The 15,027-nt window shown below is 52.9% G+C and overlaps 1 protein-coding gene across 2 annotated transcripts in view; it reads left to right on the top strand.

Moving 5' to 3' along the window:
- The first annotated feature begins 595 nt into the window (after positions 1–595).
- Positions 596–15,027, top strand: part of CPT1A (carnitine palmitoyltransferase 1A) — a 100,950-nt gene continuing 86,518 nt past the window's right edge. Inside the window, exon 1 of one of the 2 annotated variants that reach the window (XM_032153723.2) lies at positions 596–731. The gene's annotated coding sequence lies outside the window, so the exon portion shown is untranslated. The remainder of the gene's footprint in view (positions 732–15,027) is intronic. The other variant, XM_058439033.1, reaches the window with a different exon arrangement.

The following is a 15,027-nucleotide window of genomic DNA, read 5'->3' as shown; positions in this document are numbered from 1 at the left end:
GCATGGGCTGTGGAATCGGATCTGGGCCCAATGTCCGATCTATCACTTCCCCCCGCTTTTATTTTAGAGACGGGGTCTCGCTACGTTGCCCAGTCTGGCCTCGAACTCCTGGCTTCAAGCGGTCTTCCCGCCTCAGCCTCCTGAGTAGCTGGGATTACAGGCGCGCGCCACCACTCCCTGTGGATCGGTTGCTCCTCAGCTCGGTGATGTGGGGTAACTTATTTCCTGGCCCGCGACCCTTGTCTGCATAAAGGAGTCGGGGGTGAATACCGTCAGGGGGTGCCTGGAGCATTACACGGGGCAATGCCGATAGATAAGTCGCGAGCATGAACCAGGCACGGAGCTAAGCGATTTTATGCGCACTGCCTCCACGAGATGGCTTGTTTTACGGATGAGGAAACTGAGGCTCGGAGGGTGAGGAATCTGGTCCTAGACCCCATTCCGGCAGAGGTCGAGGACGCGAGCACCCGCGCGAGCCTCAGTTTCCCTCCCCTCCTCGCCCCGCGGACGCCCCGCCCCGCCGAGGCCCCGGGCCCGCCCTCCGCGCTCCGGCAGTCACCCGCCTGCAGGCGCCGCAGCCGGACCCGCCTCAGCCAATCCGCTGCTGCCGGCGTCGGGTGCGCTCGGCCTCGCCCGCGGCCCTCCTTCCCCGGCGCCCGCTGGCCGCTCGCTCACTCCACCGCCGCCGCCGCCGTCACCGCCGCCGCCGCCGCACCTCCGTAGCTGACTCGGTGAGGCCCGGTCGCGCGCGGTGGGAAGGGTGGCGGGGCGGCCCTGCGGGCTGCGGGGGCCGGGGACGGGCGGGGCTCGGGGCTGCCGGGAACCGGACCGGGTGGGGGGCGCCGCCGGAACCGGGGCGCCGAGAGGAACCCCGGTATTCCCCCCGGACGGCGGGGTTGTGGAGATCCTGAACCCAGAGAGAGGCCGGGGCTCCCCATGTCCCGCAGGGGATTGGGTCTGAGGGTCCGCCGGAGGTCGGTCCCTCCGCAGGCGGGTCCCTTGCGGCCGCAGGAGGGATGCTCGGCCCTCCGGACTTGGCTGGACGCCTCCGGCCCGGGGCCAACGAGGCCACCGGCTCCCTTGTCTCCCACTCCTTAATCCGCCCCGGGCTGGATTGAGTCTGAGGGTCTGCCCGGGGGTCGGTCAGCCTGCGGGTGGCCGTGGGAGGGATGCTGGACGCTCTAGATGCTTTCCAGGATGCGTTCGCCCGGGGCCAGTAGGGCCTCCGGCTCTTGTCCCTGCCCATCCCACCCTGGCTCTGGAGAGGATTGGGTCTGGGGGTCCGCCCGTGGGTCGGTCACCTGCGGGCAGGTGCAGTGCGGCTGAGGGAGGGATGCTCGGCCCTCGGGATTCGGCAGGGCGCCGCTGACCCCATCCCAGCGTCCTTCTCCCGGGTCCCCCTGCCCACGCCAGCCCTCGCAGTGCAGCCGTCGGGACACGCCCTTGGCGCAGGGACTCCAGGCGCGGTCCGAGCGCTGCCGTGAGCAGGATGAGGGTGCCGGGCCCAGTGCCTGCTTGGGAGCGCCCCGCAGCCTCTCCCGTGCAGCGCTGGGTCAAGGGCAGGTGGGCGCGGAGCACGTGCCCAAGGTCGTGCCGGGCTGGGAGCGGTGGGGCCGCGGGAGGGTGGGGGTGTCACGTGGCCGTGTCCTGGCGAACTTGGCCTGCGAGCCCGACGGTGCGGTCAGGGCCACGCGGGGCAGCCCCTTCTCGGAGCCACCGCCGCGGCCAGCCAACAGCCGGCTTCTTTCGGTTTGTCAGGAAAGGCCGTGGGTCAGCGTCTTTATAATGTAAATCCGCCCTTGGCTTTCGTTAAAGCCGCGGGACTCAAAGATGAGGGCTGATCTTACTTTAAAAAAAGAAAACAACTCAGAGAGTTAAAAATCCCAACTAACTACCAGGTTAAATACATAACAAAGTTACTATTCCCAACTCGGCACAGGCTTTCGGTTCCTCTCGGCTCCGTGTGTTATAAAATATTTAAGGGCGGATTTTAGTAGGAAGCCGGTAACTTTGTAAGTTACCGAATAAAATGAAAATCGGTTTTACCTTTTGCAACGGTGTATTTTGTTACACCATTTTCTTCCACAGGTGTCCGGTTTCTGGTCATTCCAGATATGCAAGCATGTTTATTTCATTCTAAGCCACAAACCAAGTGAATAAAAAATGGCTGAGCACTGGTCTTTTATTTAAGCCAGGAAGCACCCCCACCCCCGGGCCTTTCCAAATTCTTTAAGGCGACTCTGACCGAGTGAACGTAGCAATAAATTGAGGACATTAGTGTCGCTGAGAATGCACACCGCTGAGGCCAGCGAGCATCCAGCTGTCAGTTGGTTTGGGGACCATCAGCATTCACAGCTGGTTCTTTGGATTGGTTTTGCCTCAATACCAAGAGCCTGTGGACTGCTTTTCGCATGTAAATTACTGGTTTCCTTCCTGTGAACCAATGCTAGCCTAGACCTTGCACTTGAACTCTATCTTAACAGTTGGAATCAAACAATAAAAAGGGCCAGGTTTGGGAGTGCACACACTTTGTTTCAAAGTGGCAGAAATTGGCATCATGCACAGGCCAAAATAACGTTTCGAGTTGGTACTAAAAACAAGCCGCCTACCCTGGAGGGGAAGATAATTAAACTGGGTCCCTTCCGATGCTGCTGCGGCTGCTGCGTTTGGCCCCGGCCCCGGACCAGTGGTCACCGAGCGGTCAAGCTGGGCCTCCGGGGAGTCCTGGAACGAGGGCCTGCCCTTACCCAACCCTGGCCCCGCGTGCTCATTCATAAAAACACCTCAGTTTTCACTGGGGCTTCACAGTGAGCCCCTTTTAGACGCGCCCTGGGCTCTTGAGCGCGGTGCCTGCGTTTCTGGCTCGTTGGATGCAGCATCTGTCATCAGAAGCACTGAGAACCGAGCTGTCCCCACAGCTGGGCACCGCAGGGCTCGACCTTCCCACGGAGAGGTGCTTTGCATTTCTCCCGCTGTCGCTGGGGTGGCCACAGGGACGCGCGCCAACTCGCTCCGGAAGGTCTCTGTGGGCACGGCGGGTGGAACAGGATCCGAGCGCCTGGGACGCGCCAGCCCGGGGGCGGGGCTGCTGCTGACCTTTCCCCTACTTTTCTCAGCCGTCACGTGACGCCCGCCCGGGGCTTGGGGGAAGGGGCGGGGCGCGAAGCCGCAGTTGCTGGCGGTGCCCTTCCGAGGACGCTTTCCAAGCGAGCAATTAAACTTGCTGCCCGAAATCTAAAGGCGCAGGGGCGGTGGCAGCGGCGGCGGGAGGCGGAAACCGGAGCCTGCGCGGGCCAAGGGCTGCTTCTGCACTTTGATCGTTTGCATTTTTTCCTTTGTTGGAAAAAATGTTTAGTCACTCTGCATGGTTATTATTGGCAGGCCAGAGTTCTGTTGCTGGTGGAAGCCTGAACTTGAATTCCGAAAGAATTGGTGCTTTAAGAATTAAAATGGCTGTTCGAGATTGTTTGTTTAAAGTGTGTTGGAGAGATCCTCTCCAACACACTTTAAAGAGGCCTCACTTTTCTTCTGCCAGTCTTGAGCTTTTCTTGTGAAGACATTTTTTTGTTTTGTTTTTACAAATAAGCGATATAAGCACACAATGCAAAGTTAAAGAGGCACAAATGGGCCCGGCCCCGTGGCTCACGCCTGTAATCTCAGTGCTTTGGGAGACCAAAGTGAGAGGATTGCTTTGAGGCCAGGAATTCGAGACCAACCTGGGCAACAGAGCCAGACCCCTGTCTCTACAAACAATTAGTAGGGCCTGGTGGAGTGCATCTGTGGTCCCAGCTACTCAGGAGGCTGAGGTGGGAGGATGGCTTCAGCCCAGGAGGTGGAGACTGCCGTGAGCTATGATTGCACCACTGCACTCCAGCCTGGGTGACAGCCAGACCCTGTCTCTATTTCTTTTTTTTTTTAAAAGGTGCAGATACAGAGTAGTGTCCTTCTCACTTGGTTCCCCTCTCCAGATGCCACCATTACCAGTTCCTTTGACGACATGTACAGGATATGTTTTTTAAACAAATTGATTGCTTAACACAAGTAAGGACTTTTTTCTGCTTGCTAGCTTCAAATATTTGTTACCTTGTGTAAATTTCAACTTTTACCCCATCCAAATGTCGGATGAAGGTTGGATCCCCAGCAGGCCCTGGGCTGAGGCCAGCTACCCTATTTGGGTAACTTGACAGCCTCAGAAGTGTCTGCCTTTGCCTTTTTTTGTGTGAGGATCGTTCTTCGGTCCAGGAACGTCTTTGGAAGTTAACAATGAAAGAAATCATGCTGCTGGGTGAGGCGTGCCTCTCCAGGGTGTGCAGGAGGGTCACGGTCACCTTGGAGGGTTGGGCAGTGGGGTGGGTACCGCTCTGCTTCCTGAGGGATATAGGTTAGGTGTTGGACACCAAGTTATTTAGGTTAAGAAAGGAAGGCTTCATACTCCTGATGCTGGTGGTTTGTGGTACCCAGCCCAGGAGCCGGAAAGCCAGCCTGCATTCTTCCTGTTCCCTAAGCCCCCACATGCGGCCAGGGCTAAGTGCTGCTACTTCTTCCTAACTCACCCTTACACTCACCTTCCTCATTATTTCAGTGGCCCAGAGCAGAGACATTCAGATATGTGTTGAAGGAATGACAGAACATTTGAGACATCCTTTCTTTTCCTTTTTTTTTCTTTAGTGTGTTGTCCAGCCTGTGTGTTGTCCAGGCTGGAGTGCCGTGGCGCAATCATAGTGCACTCCTGGCCTCAAGCGATCCTCCCACCTCAGCCTCCCAAAGCACTGGGATTACAGGCATAAGCTCCCTCGCCCTGCCTGAGGCACCCTTTTTCCACTCTGGATTGCCACAACCGCCTGACGAGGGGCACTGTTATTCCTGTTTGTGTTATGGGAAGTTCCTGTGAGGGAGGCAGGGAGCAGAGGAGCATTTGGGTCCCCCCTCAATGCACCTTCCTTCACGCTGCTACTGTGGCTGAGAACATCTGGACCCAAAACCATGTCCCTATTCTCTCCCCACAGCAAGCTGCTAGCTCTCTGCAGTGACATCTGCTTCGCCCACCAGCCCTGGCTCACTCAGGAGGTCCTGTGGTCATGAGTCACATTAAGTCACCACAGACAGCATTCCTAACACTGTGTTCTGATGCCCTGGAGAAACCGTCAGCCGAGTGCGGTGGCTCACGCCTGTAATCCCAGCACTTCGGGAGGCCACGACGGGCAGATCATGAGGTCAGGAGATCGAGACCAGCCTGGCCAACACAGTGAAACCTCGTCTTTACTAAAATACAAAAAAGTAGCTGGGCATGATGACACACGCCTGTAATCCCAGCTATTCGGGAGGCTGAGGCAGGGGAATCGCTTGAACCCAGGAGTCGGAGGTTGCAGTGAGCTGAGATCACGCCACTGCATTCCAGCCTGGTTGACAGAGAAAGACTCTGTCTCAAAAAAGAAAAGAGAAGAGACGAAACTGTCATATGCTATCACTGAAATTTGACTTTTTATAAAATGATTCTTCATTTATAAAAGCATTTATCCCTGATTTGCCAATTGTCATCTCCTCTGGTGCCCTGAAAAAGTTTTAATACATGGAGGTTTGCTTTCTTTGTTCTTTATTGCCTGCCTGCCTGCCTGCCTGCCTTCTTTCCTTCCTTCCTTCCTTCCCTTTCTTTTCTTGGAGATTTTGTTTCATTTTTCTTTCTTTCTCTCTTTTCTTTTCTTTTCTTCCTTTTGAGGAAGTCTCACTCTGTTGCCCAGGCTGGAGTGTAGTGGTGTGATCTCGGCTCAATGCAGCCTCTGCCTTCTAGGTTCAAGCGATTCTCCTGCCTCAGCCTCCCAAGTAGCTGGGACTACAGGTGCATACCACCATGCCTGCCTAATTTTTATATTTTTAGTAGAGATGAGTTTCACCATGTTAGACAGGCTAGTCTTGAACTCCTGACCTCAGGTGATCTGCCTGCCTCAGCCTCCCAAAGAGCTGGGATTACAGGCCTGAGCCACCGCGCCAGGACTTTTTTTTTTTTTTTTTTTTCAAGACAGGATCTTGCCTTGGTGCCCAAGCTGGAGTGCAGTGCCATGGTGCCATCATAGCTCAACGTAATCTCCCATTTGGGCTCAAGGGATCCTCCTTCTTCAGCCTCTTGCATAGCTAGGACCACAGGCATATGCCACCACATCTGGCTAATTTTTTATATTTTTTGTAGAGACAGGCCTCACTATGTTGCCCAGGCTGGTCTTGAACTCCTGGCCTTAAGTGACCCTTTCACCTTGGCCTCCCAAAGCATTAGGATTCCAGGCATGAGCCACCACACCGGGCTTCCTGGTTCTTTATACTTCTTCAAATACACACAGTGGTGCGATGTGATGTCCAGTACAGTTTGCGCAAAATACAACGACAAATTGCTGAAAGGTATACATCGAAGTTAGAGGGTATCAAATGCTGGCTTGAGATTTGGCATGAGGTGGGGGTAAAACAGGTAGGAAGAGAAATCCACATTCCTAAAGGGTTTGCATTGGCACCACAGGGCTACAGTGGGAAAGGGACAAAGAACGTGTTCCCGCAGTAAAGACCTAACAGGTGTCAGAGCTGGCTGCCACGTCCTCCTGCAGTTTGCTGGAGGAGGTAAGGGCATCCTGCATACTTTATGTGAGGCAAACACTTGCTCAAAGTCATAGGTCTGAGTAACTGGTAGAGCTGAGATTTGAACCCAGAACTGTGTGTTTTCTTTCCCTTTCCCAGGCTGCTTCCCAGACCAATGGGCAGCCAGAGGGCCTGGGTTTTGGAGGCCCCCACTCCCTACCCCATGCAGACTGGATGTGGCACTGAATCCACCTCTAGGGTTTCTGGGTTTCCATTTCCTCATCTGTAAAGTGGTGGATCTGACACCTGTCATTCCGTGTCACACGAGTTTTGTGAGGATCCTGTCAGAGGTCAGATGTGAAGAGAGTTTTGAGTGTGTGAAGTAAATACAGGTTCTAGCAAATAATGTCCTGGCTGCAGGTGGGATTTAGGGACACCAATGTATTTTGCAGTCCCCACATTAGAAGTTCAGTTCAAGTTCAGTTGGAATTAGAAGTTCAAGTTGTTATATTCTGTGCAAAGGTGAAGAATATGCATGGGAGATACAGGGGACACCGCTCCTGTTGTCTTAGGGACATTTGTGGGAACAATATACTGGTACGAAGAGGGGGTTTAGGATGTCCTTTGGGCAGGTGCAGGTCTCCTCCTTGCAGTCTGAGCTCCTGCCCGAGTGCCGATGCTGGCTGGAGGCAGGGCAGGCACAGTGGGAAAGAAGTAGCAGCCGTTTACCTTCTGGTGGGCTTCTGAATAGCTAGGTCAGAGAACTGGGTCTGTCAATACGTTGGATATCTTCTTTATAAAATTGTGAATCTCTGTGGATTTTCCCAATTTTTTTTCTAAGATCATATTTGTCTGTATTTATCTAATCATTACTTATTGACATGGTGCACTATAAGGTCTAAATTTGAACTGGCTTGAGTTTTTTCTTTTTGAGATGGCATCTCGCCCTGTCACCCGAGCTGGAGTGCAGTGGCGCTATCACGGCTCACTGCAACCTCCGCCTCCCAGGTTCAAGCGATTCTCCTGCCTCAGCCTCCCAAGTAGCTGAGATTACAGGCATGCACCACTGCGCCCAGCTAGTTTTTGTTTTTTAGTAGAGACAGGGTTTCATCATGTTGGCCAGGCTGGTCTCAAACTCCTGACCTCAAGTGATCCACCCAGAATTGGCTTAATTTTTACAGTACTTGGTAAGACCGGGTCTCGCTCTGTCATCCAGGCTAGAGTGCAGTGGGCGTGATCATAGCTCACGCTCAAACCCCTGGGCTCGAGCGATACTCGCAAGTAGCTGGGACCACAGGCATGCACTGTCCACAACTTGGCTAATTTTTTGTATTTTTTGTAGAGATGGGGTCTTGCTACATTGCCCAGACTGGTCTCAAATACCTGGGCTCAAGCGAACTTCCTGCCTCCGCCTGCCAAAGTATTGGGATTACAGGCATGAGCCACCATACCCAGTCCGAAATTCCTTTTATTTTACTATTTTTATTTTTTGAGACGAAGTCTCACTCTGTCACCCAGGCTGGAGTGCAGTGGCATGATCTCGGCTCACTGCAACCTCCGCCTCCTGGGTTCAAGCGATTCTCCTGCCTCAACCTCCCGAGTAGCTGGGATTACAGGCGCCCACCACCACACCCGGCTAATTTTTGTATTTTTAGTAGAGATGAGGTTTCACCATGTTGGCCAGACTGGTCTTGAACTCCTGACCTCAGGTGATCCACCCGCCTCAGCCTCCCAAAGTGCTGGTATTACAGGCGTGAGCCACCGTGCCCAGCCCAGAATTCCTTTTATAACCTGACAACCCATTATATTGACCCCATAAATGTGAATAGTCCATTACGATAAACTTCAGTACAGGAAATTCACTGTGTGGCTAATTTAAATCGTGTGAATATTGAATGATCAGTCATGAATTCAAGATGCAACCTTTCATATTGAAAGCTCTAGGCTGGGCGTAGCGGAGCACACCTGTAGTCCCAGCTTAGGCTGAGGCAAGAGGATCTCTTAAGCCAGGAGTTCAAGGTCATGCTCAGCAACAGAACAAGACCCTGTCTTATAAAAAAAAATAATAATGAAATTCCTTCACCTCTCTTGTACATGAAACCCTCCAAAAAACGTAAGGTGAGTCTCACATTCTCACTTCTAAGGTGCTTCCATCAGGTTTGGGAAACGATTTCTTTTTTTTTCTTTTTTGAGATGGAGTTTCGCTATTGTTGCCCAGGCTGGAGTGCAGTGGTGAGACCTTGGCTCGCTGCAACCTCCGCCTCCCGGGTTCAAGCAATTCTCCTTCTACAGGCGCCCACCACCACGCCCAGCTAATGTTTTGTATTTTTAGTAGAGATGGGGTTTCACCATGTTGGCCAGGCTGGTTTTGAACTCCTGGCCTCAGGTAATCCGCCCACCTCTGCCTCCCAAAGTGCCAGGATTACAGGCATGAGCCAACATCCCCAGCCAAGTTTGGGAAATAACTTCTATTTGTGTGTATACACATTTACTGGAAAAGTACAAGGGCACCATTACAGATGTGCACATCTGCAATTGAATAACGATGTGGCTTCTACAGTGCAGAGAGCACACACCCACACTTGCCCAGAGAAGAGGAGCTGCTGCTTTTTTTCCTTCCCATTATTGCTAATTTTTGCCTGCATCTCAGTTCAGAAGAGCCATGAAATTTACTGCACGTGCGTCCTAGTTCTAGGGAAACCCCTGGGCTGCTGATGTCCTCCCAGAGCCTTCCTGGTACTTCCCTTGAAGTTCTTTAGGCAGCAGTGCGGAGGCCAGGTCAGATTTTTGCCACCTTGGAAATCATGCATGTTGTGAAGGTGGTTTCCCCGAGCTGGAGCCAGTCCCGGAGGCTGGCACTAGCTTTCTAGCGAAGCAGAACCTTCCCAGGCATTGGTCACCCAGGCATCCAAGAATGTGTTGTAGATGATAAGATAACTGCCCTGCCCTTCGCCAGAGACACTGCTTCTGACCCTGCCTACAGTGCCTTCTCCAGTTTTTCCAGGGATAGGGCCCATGTCATCCAGCCTCACACTTTCTCTGTTCCTAGAGGCCCTGCCTGGCATTCCTGCTGCGCTAAGCTGTCGCTTCCCATGGGTAACCTTTTCTCAGAGGATTTCCAACACAGTTGTTTACTGCTGGAGGAGATGGGCAGCTGTTAGCTGGGTTTGAATAGAAGGCAGAGCCTGCTGCTGTGTGCATGGGCACTGTGCAATGCTAGTGGGAAGACTGCAGCATGTGAATAATTTTACAGTTGGCACTGATGGTGTTTGTACTTACTGGAGTTTTATTGCTGGCTGCAATCTCATCATTTTGGTTACAACAGTGACCTAATTTTATATCTGTGTCGTAACTTTAGGAATCCTAAGTAGAACTTTTTGTGTAGTACCTACCACTTTACTTTGGGGGTTAAGAGTATAAGTTTTGGAGTTAGACCTGGTTTCTTTTTTTTTCTTTATTTTTTTTTTTGAGACAGAGTCTCACTCTGTCACCCAGGCTGGAGTGCAGTGGTGCAATCTCGGCTCACTGCAGCCTCCACCTGCCGGGTTCAAGAAATTCTTCTGTCTCAGCTTCCCTAGTATCTGGGACTACAGGTGCATGCCACCACGCCCAGCTAATTTTTTGTATTTGTAATAGAGAGAGGGTTTCACCATATTGGTCAGGCTGGTCTCAAACTCCTGATGTCAGGTGATCTGTCCGCCTCGGTCTCCCAAAGTGCTGGAATTAGAGGCGTGAGCCACCGCGCCTGGCCTGGACCTGGGTTTGATTTCCAGCCCTGCTATTTGCTGGCTGTGACACTGGGCAAGTTTCTTGACATCTAAGCCCTGGTTTTCTCATTAGTACATGGAGATAGCCCTAGTACCCATTTCCTAGGGTGCTAGTGGAATTAAATGATCTAATGCTAGTCAAATACACCAATATAAAAATATATATGGGTCACATTGTCTAGCATATGCCAAAGGGTTTGGTAAAAGGAATGTTCTGGGTCGGGAGCAGTGGCTCATGCCTGGTCAACATGGTAAAACATGGTAAAAACCCATCTCTACTAAAAATACAAAATTAGCCAGGCGTGGTGGTGCATGCCTGTAATCCCAGCTCCTGGGAAGGCTGAGGCAGGAGAATCACTTGAACCCAGGAGGCAGAGGTTGCTGTGAGCCGAGATCATGTCATTGCACTCCAGCCTGGGTGATGGAGCAAAACTTCATCTCAGAAAAAAAAAAAAAAAAAGGAACGTTCTGTAACTTTATTACTAAAAGCACAAAAAGGAATCTTTATGTCTTACCTACCTACCTTCCCACCCACCTATCTATTAGTATCTCCATACCTGTTGATTGCAAGGCTGTTAAAAGACTTCTGCCCCACTCAGAAATTATTTACATATTTCAGTTGCTATAAAGACCATTTTCTTGGAAGTCCGTTGTCACGTATCAAGTTTTATTGTTTGTTTTATATTACAGAGACAATTCCCATATCTCCGTTTTCCTTGGGCATGTTTTGAAACCTAGCAATGCACGGTGTATTAAGCTGACCTTTCACCTGCTTTCCTCGGCCACCTGCCTGTCTCAGCTCTGCAGGATTGGGGGTGCAGGGGTGGGGAGGTTTGCTCAAAGGGCATATGGACCTGTGTTATGGGTGGCTTCTTGATTACGTGGCCAGTGTTAGGATTCATAGGCCAATGACTTCGAAAGAGGTGAAAGGTTTTGGTTAAAAGGAATTGATTACGGAGAAAGGGAACAAAGTGAACACTTTCAAAAAACAAAGTACCAGAGCAGTTTATTGGCCAAGGATTTGGGGGATATTGAGCAAAGTTGTTAAAATGAAGATAATCGTAAGCAAAATTGAAGATGTGTTATCACCTTCCCCCCCATGATTGTTGATGTAGCATTCAGCGTTGGAGAACTGTCTGTAGTCTTCAGGATTCAATTCAGATGACACAAGGATTCACATCCTAGAGAAGTGTATTTGGAAGACTGGACACATAACTCTCAAGTGAAGGTCATTTGCCAGCCGGTGCAGGTGACATTGCTAAATGTCTCTTGTAGAATTTCTTGGGGAGTTTGGATTCATGGGCTGCCCCCTAAAGTGCTGGGAGCTTTTTAAGCTAAGTATGAAGAAAGGAGAAAACAGAAATGGAAAAAGAGCTGAAGACCTCCCAGCTGCGAGCCCATTAGTGGCATAGGTCAAGGCTGGTGGGCCTGGCGGAGGGGCAGGTGACAGGGAGAGCTGAGCTTGGAAGGCGGTGGGAACAACCATGGAATAGGTGAACTGGAGACGGGACAGTGGATTTGTGACAATTGTGATGAAGGGGTTGCAGCCTTGGCTGGGGCCTCTTATTCTGCATCTCTGTGTGGTTCTGAGAGCAGATTAGTATAAGGTGCTTAAGTGCTCTGGCACAGACCTCAGTGATGAGTCCCTTCATAGCCTCCAGGATGGCATGTGGCCTGGCTCCCGTGCTCCACCTGGGAGTTGGTGGGCACCCAGTGTGCTCTGGGCAAGGAGGTCTGTGTGAGCTCCCAGCAGGTGGGCTCCAGGTGGGCGATCTCCACCCCCCACCCAACCCCACTCAGCCTTTCTTTTCTTTTTGTTTTTTTTTCTTGAGACAGGGTTTCACTCTGTTGCCCAGGCTGGAGTGCAGTGGCGCAATCCGGGCTTGCTGCAGCCTCGACCTCCCAGACTCAAGAAATCTTCCCACCTCAGCCCCCAGAATGGCTAGGACCACCGGTGTATGCCACCACGTCCATCTAATTTTTTGTATTTTTGGCAAAGAAGGAGTTTTGCCATGATGGCCAGGCTGGTCTTGAACTCCTGTACTCAAGCAATCTTCCCGTCTTGCCCTCCCAAAGTGCTGGGATTTCAGGCGTGAGCCACTGCACCTGGCCTCCCACTCAGCCTTTCAGGGCTCGTGTCCACTTGGGGCAGAGGCACAGGCCAGGCCCTAGCCACCATGCCAGCTTCTCAGAAGTGATTTCTGTACTTTCAGTGAAAATAGACACATCTGCGGCCCCACGACAATACTGGACGATGTGTCTTTGGCGTGGTGGAGGCCACCGGGGTGTTGCCGCCACCTCCGATTTACCCCATAGCTGGCCAGGGGGCACACAGCAAGGAGGGGTCTTAGGTCAGGAACAGCCCCCAAGGGCCCGCCTGTTTTACTTACCCAGAGCTGCCTCCTCCACGAGTCTGTTCCCAGGGCTAGTTCGGGATTCCTGTCTGAGCGCTCCGTGATGATTTGAGGGAACAAGTGAGTGACAGGGGAGAGGTTAAGTTCTCTTTTCATCCATCTTTATTTTTCTGTATTTTCTCATTTCTCCCTTTTAACTTTTCTTCCTCCTTCTCTTTTCTGCCTTTCTTTCCAGTAAAAGTGTTCTCTCCTCTAACCATCCTTGAACTTGGGGCGCAGGTGCACGCCCTGCCGTGCAGCTTGGATCCCAGTGGTCACGCTGTGTAAACTTTGTCTCCCAGGACACCACCTTTTCCCACCAGGGCTGTGATATGTCTCTGATACCTGGGCATGGAAGAAAATCGCAGAAGGAGAGGGGCTGCAGATAGGCCGGCCCCTGGGGTGACGTGGATTAAAGAGCCGTTGGGCAGGTCTCTCTGGGAAGTCTCTGTATGGGGGTGGCTTGGAGAAAGGAAAGCTGGGCTATAGAGCAGACGTGTTGCTGGTGGGACACGCAGGCCTGGGGACCTTCACATCAGCAGGTTCTGGGGACTGGAGCGAACAGCCCTAGTCCATCTCTACTTCTTCCCAGGCAGGGCAGGTGCCGGCGTTCTCAGTAAGAGAAACCCTGGGGAGGATGCCGGCACGTGGGCAGGTGGCGAGATTCGTTGTCAGCTGGTGAAGTTTTGGCTGGGTGAAGACGTGCTTGGAAGGTCAGGTGCAGTGTGCTCAGGTTGAAGCTAAAGTCCTGAGGGGCTGGCTGACTCCCGGGGTGCAGGGGGAGCCACCTAGTTCAGAAGCCAGAGGGGCCCAAGGCAGCAGCAGATGGACTGGGGCCAGCTTGTGTGCCTGGTGGCCTCCCCCAGGAGGAAGAAGGAACGGGAAGTGAGGCTGGCCCACAGAGACTAACGGTTTAGTTGTACACTGTGAGTGGGACGTGGCAGGGCCCCCACCAGCCTGAGGGGGCGGACGCCTGCTTGCCCAAGCCTCAGGCCATGCCGTGCCCCTGCCGCCCTCCTCGCTACAGCCTCAGGAAGGCTGAAGGGGTGAGCAAAGAGGCTGCCCAGTGTCGGTGGCCTGGATCCAGACGCAGGCCCGGCTGCCAGCTGGCCTGAGGGCCTTTCCTCCCAGCGTGCTGGGGCTCCCAGCCACAGTGCCCAGTCTGGCAGGGCATGCCCAGGACCCCAGGGAAGGCTTCCGGGAAGGGGAGTTGTAACACACAGGTGCCCTGGCCTCCTGCCCTCGATGAAAGGTGCTGGGGAGGAGAAGACGCAGTGAGCCTGGTGAGGGACTCCTACGCAGATGGGAGGTGGAGGGCCCTGACCCAGGCCTGGCTGTAGCGGACAGGTGGCCCATTCTGGACACACAGAAGTGGAAGGAACACAGGCTGCAAAGTGGTGGAGTGTGCCCCCCTCTCCAAGAAGCCCCTGGCTGGGGCCAATGTGGCGGCAATGGCGAGGTGGGCAGGGCACTCAGACACCCTGGGAAAGCTGACTTGGGAGACACAGGGAGATGGGGTGTCGAGCAGCAGGTGGGACTTCAGCGAGGGCAAAGAGGGCAGGATGACCACATCAAGAAGGAGCTGGACCTTTGGTAGAGCAGGCAGGGCAGGGCAGGCATGAGGAAGGCTGCCCCAGAGGCCAGCGGTGCCCGCGAACACCATGCTTTTTCTACCCCCATTAAAATGCGATGCTGCAATACGGACAAGGCCACTGTCTGCTTCTTTGTTTGCAACAGTGAAAAAGTGAACAGAGAAGTTCCGTGAGCCCCAGCAGGGACACAGATCAGACTGGTTCCTGCCAGCAGAGGGGTGCAGGACAGCAGGGCCAGCGCTGCGTGGGTGGGCGTGGGGCAGCTTGGAACTCAATGTGGACGAGGAGCAAGTTGCAGGAGCACGCACAGAGTAGGCAGCATTTGTGTGTGCCTCGCACATGTGTGGTAGCACTGTATGCACCTGTAGATACTCAAATATATAGGGAAAGATGAGCCCCACATTCTGGGGACAGGGAGAGGAGGTTGTATCTATTGCGTCTTAGAAATTTTTGCAGGGCTGGGCACCTGTAATCTCAGCAGCTTGGGAGGCCAAGGAGGGAGGACTGCTTGAGTCCAGAAGTTCAAGACCAGCCTGGGCAACATAGTGAGGTCCCATCTCTACAAAAGCAAAAATAAACAAACAAACTGGTGGAGGTGGGGTGTGGGAGACATTCTAAATCAATACAGCAAAATGTTAAATTTGTTCATTCCAGGAGGGTACACAGGTGTTATTCTCTGCTTGCATGTGTGTTTGCAGTATCTTGTGATTTAAA

Source organism: Hylobates moloch, unplaced genomic scaffold (assembly GCF_009828535.3).
Source record: "Hylobates moloch isolate HMO894 unplaced genomic scaffold, HMol_V3 SCAFFOLD_5, whole genome shotgun sequence".
NCBI lineage: Eukaryota > Metazoa > Chordata > Mammalia > Primates > Hylobatidae > Hylobates > Hylobates moloch.
The sequence above is the reverse complement of the archived record's forward strand: the minus strand, read 5'-3'. Positions and strand labels throughout refer to the sequence as shown.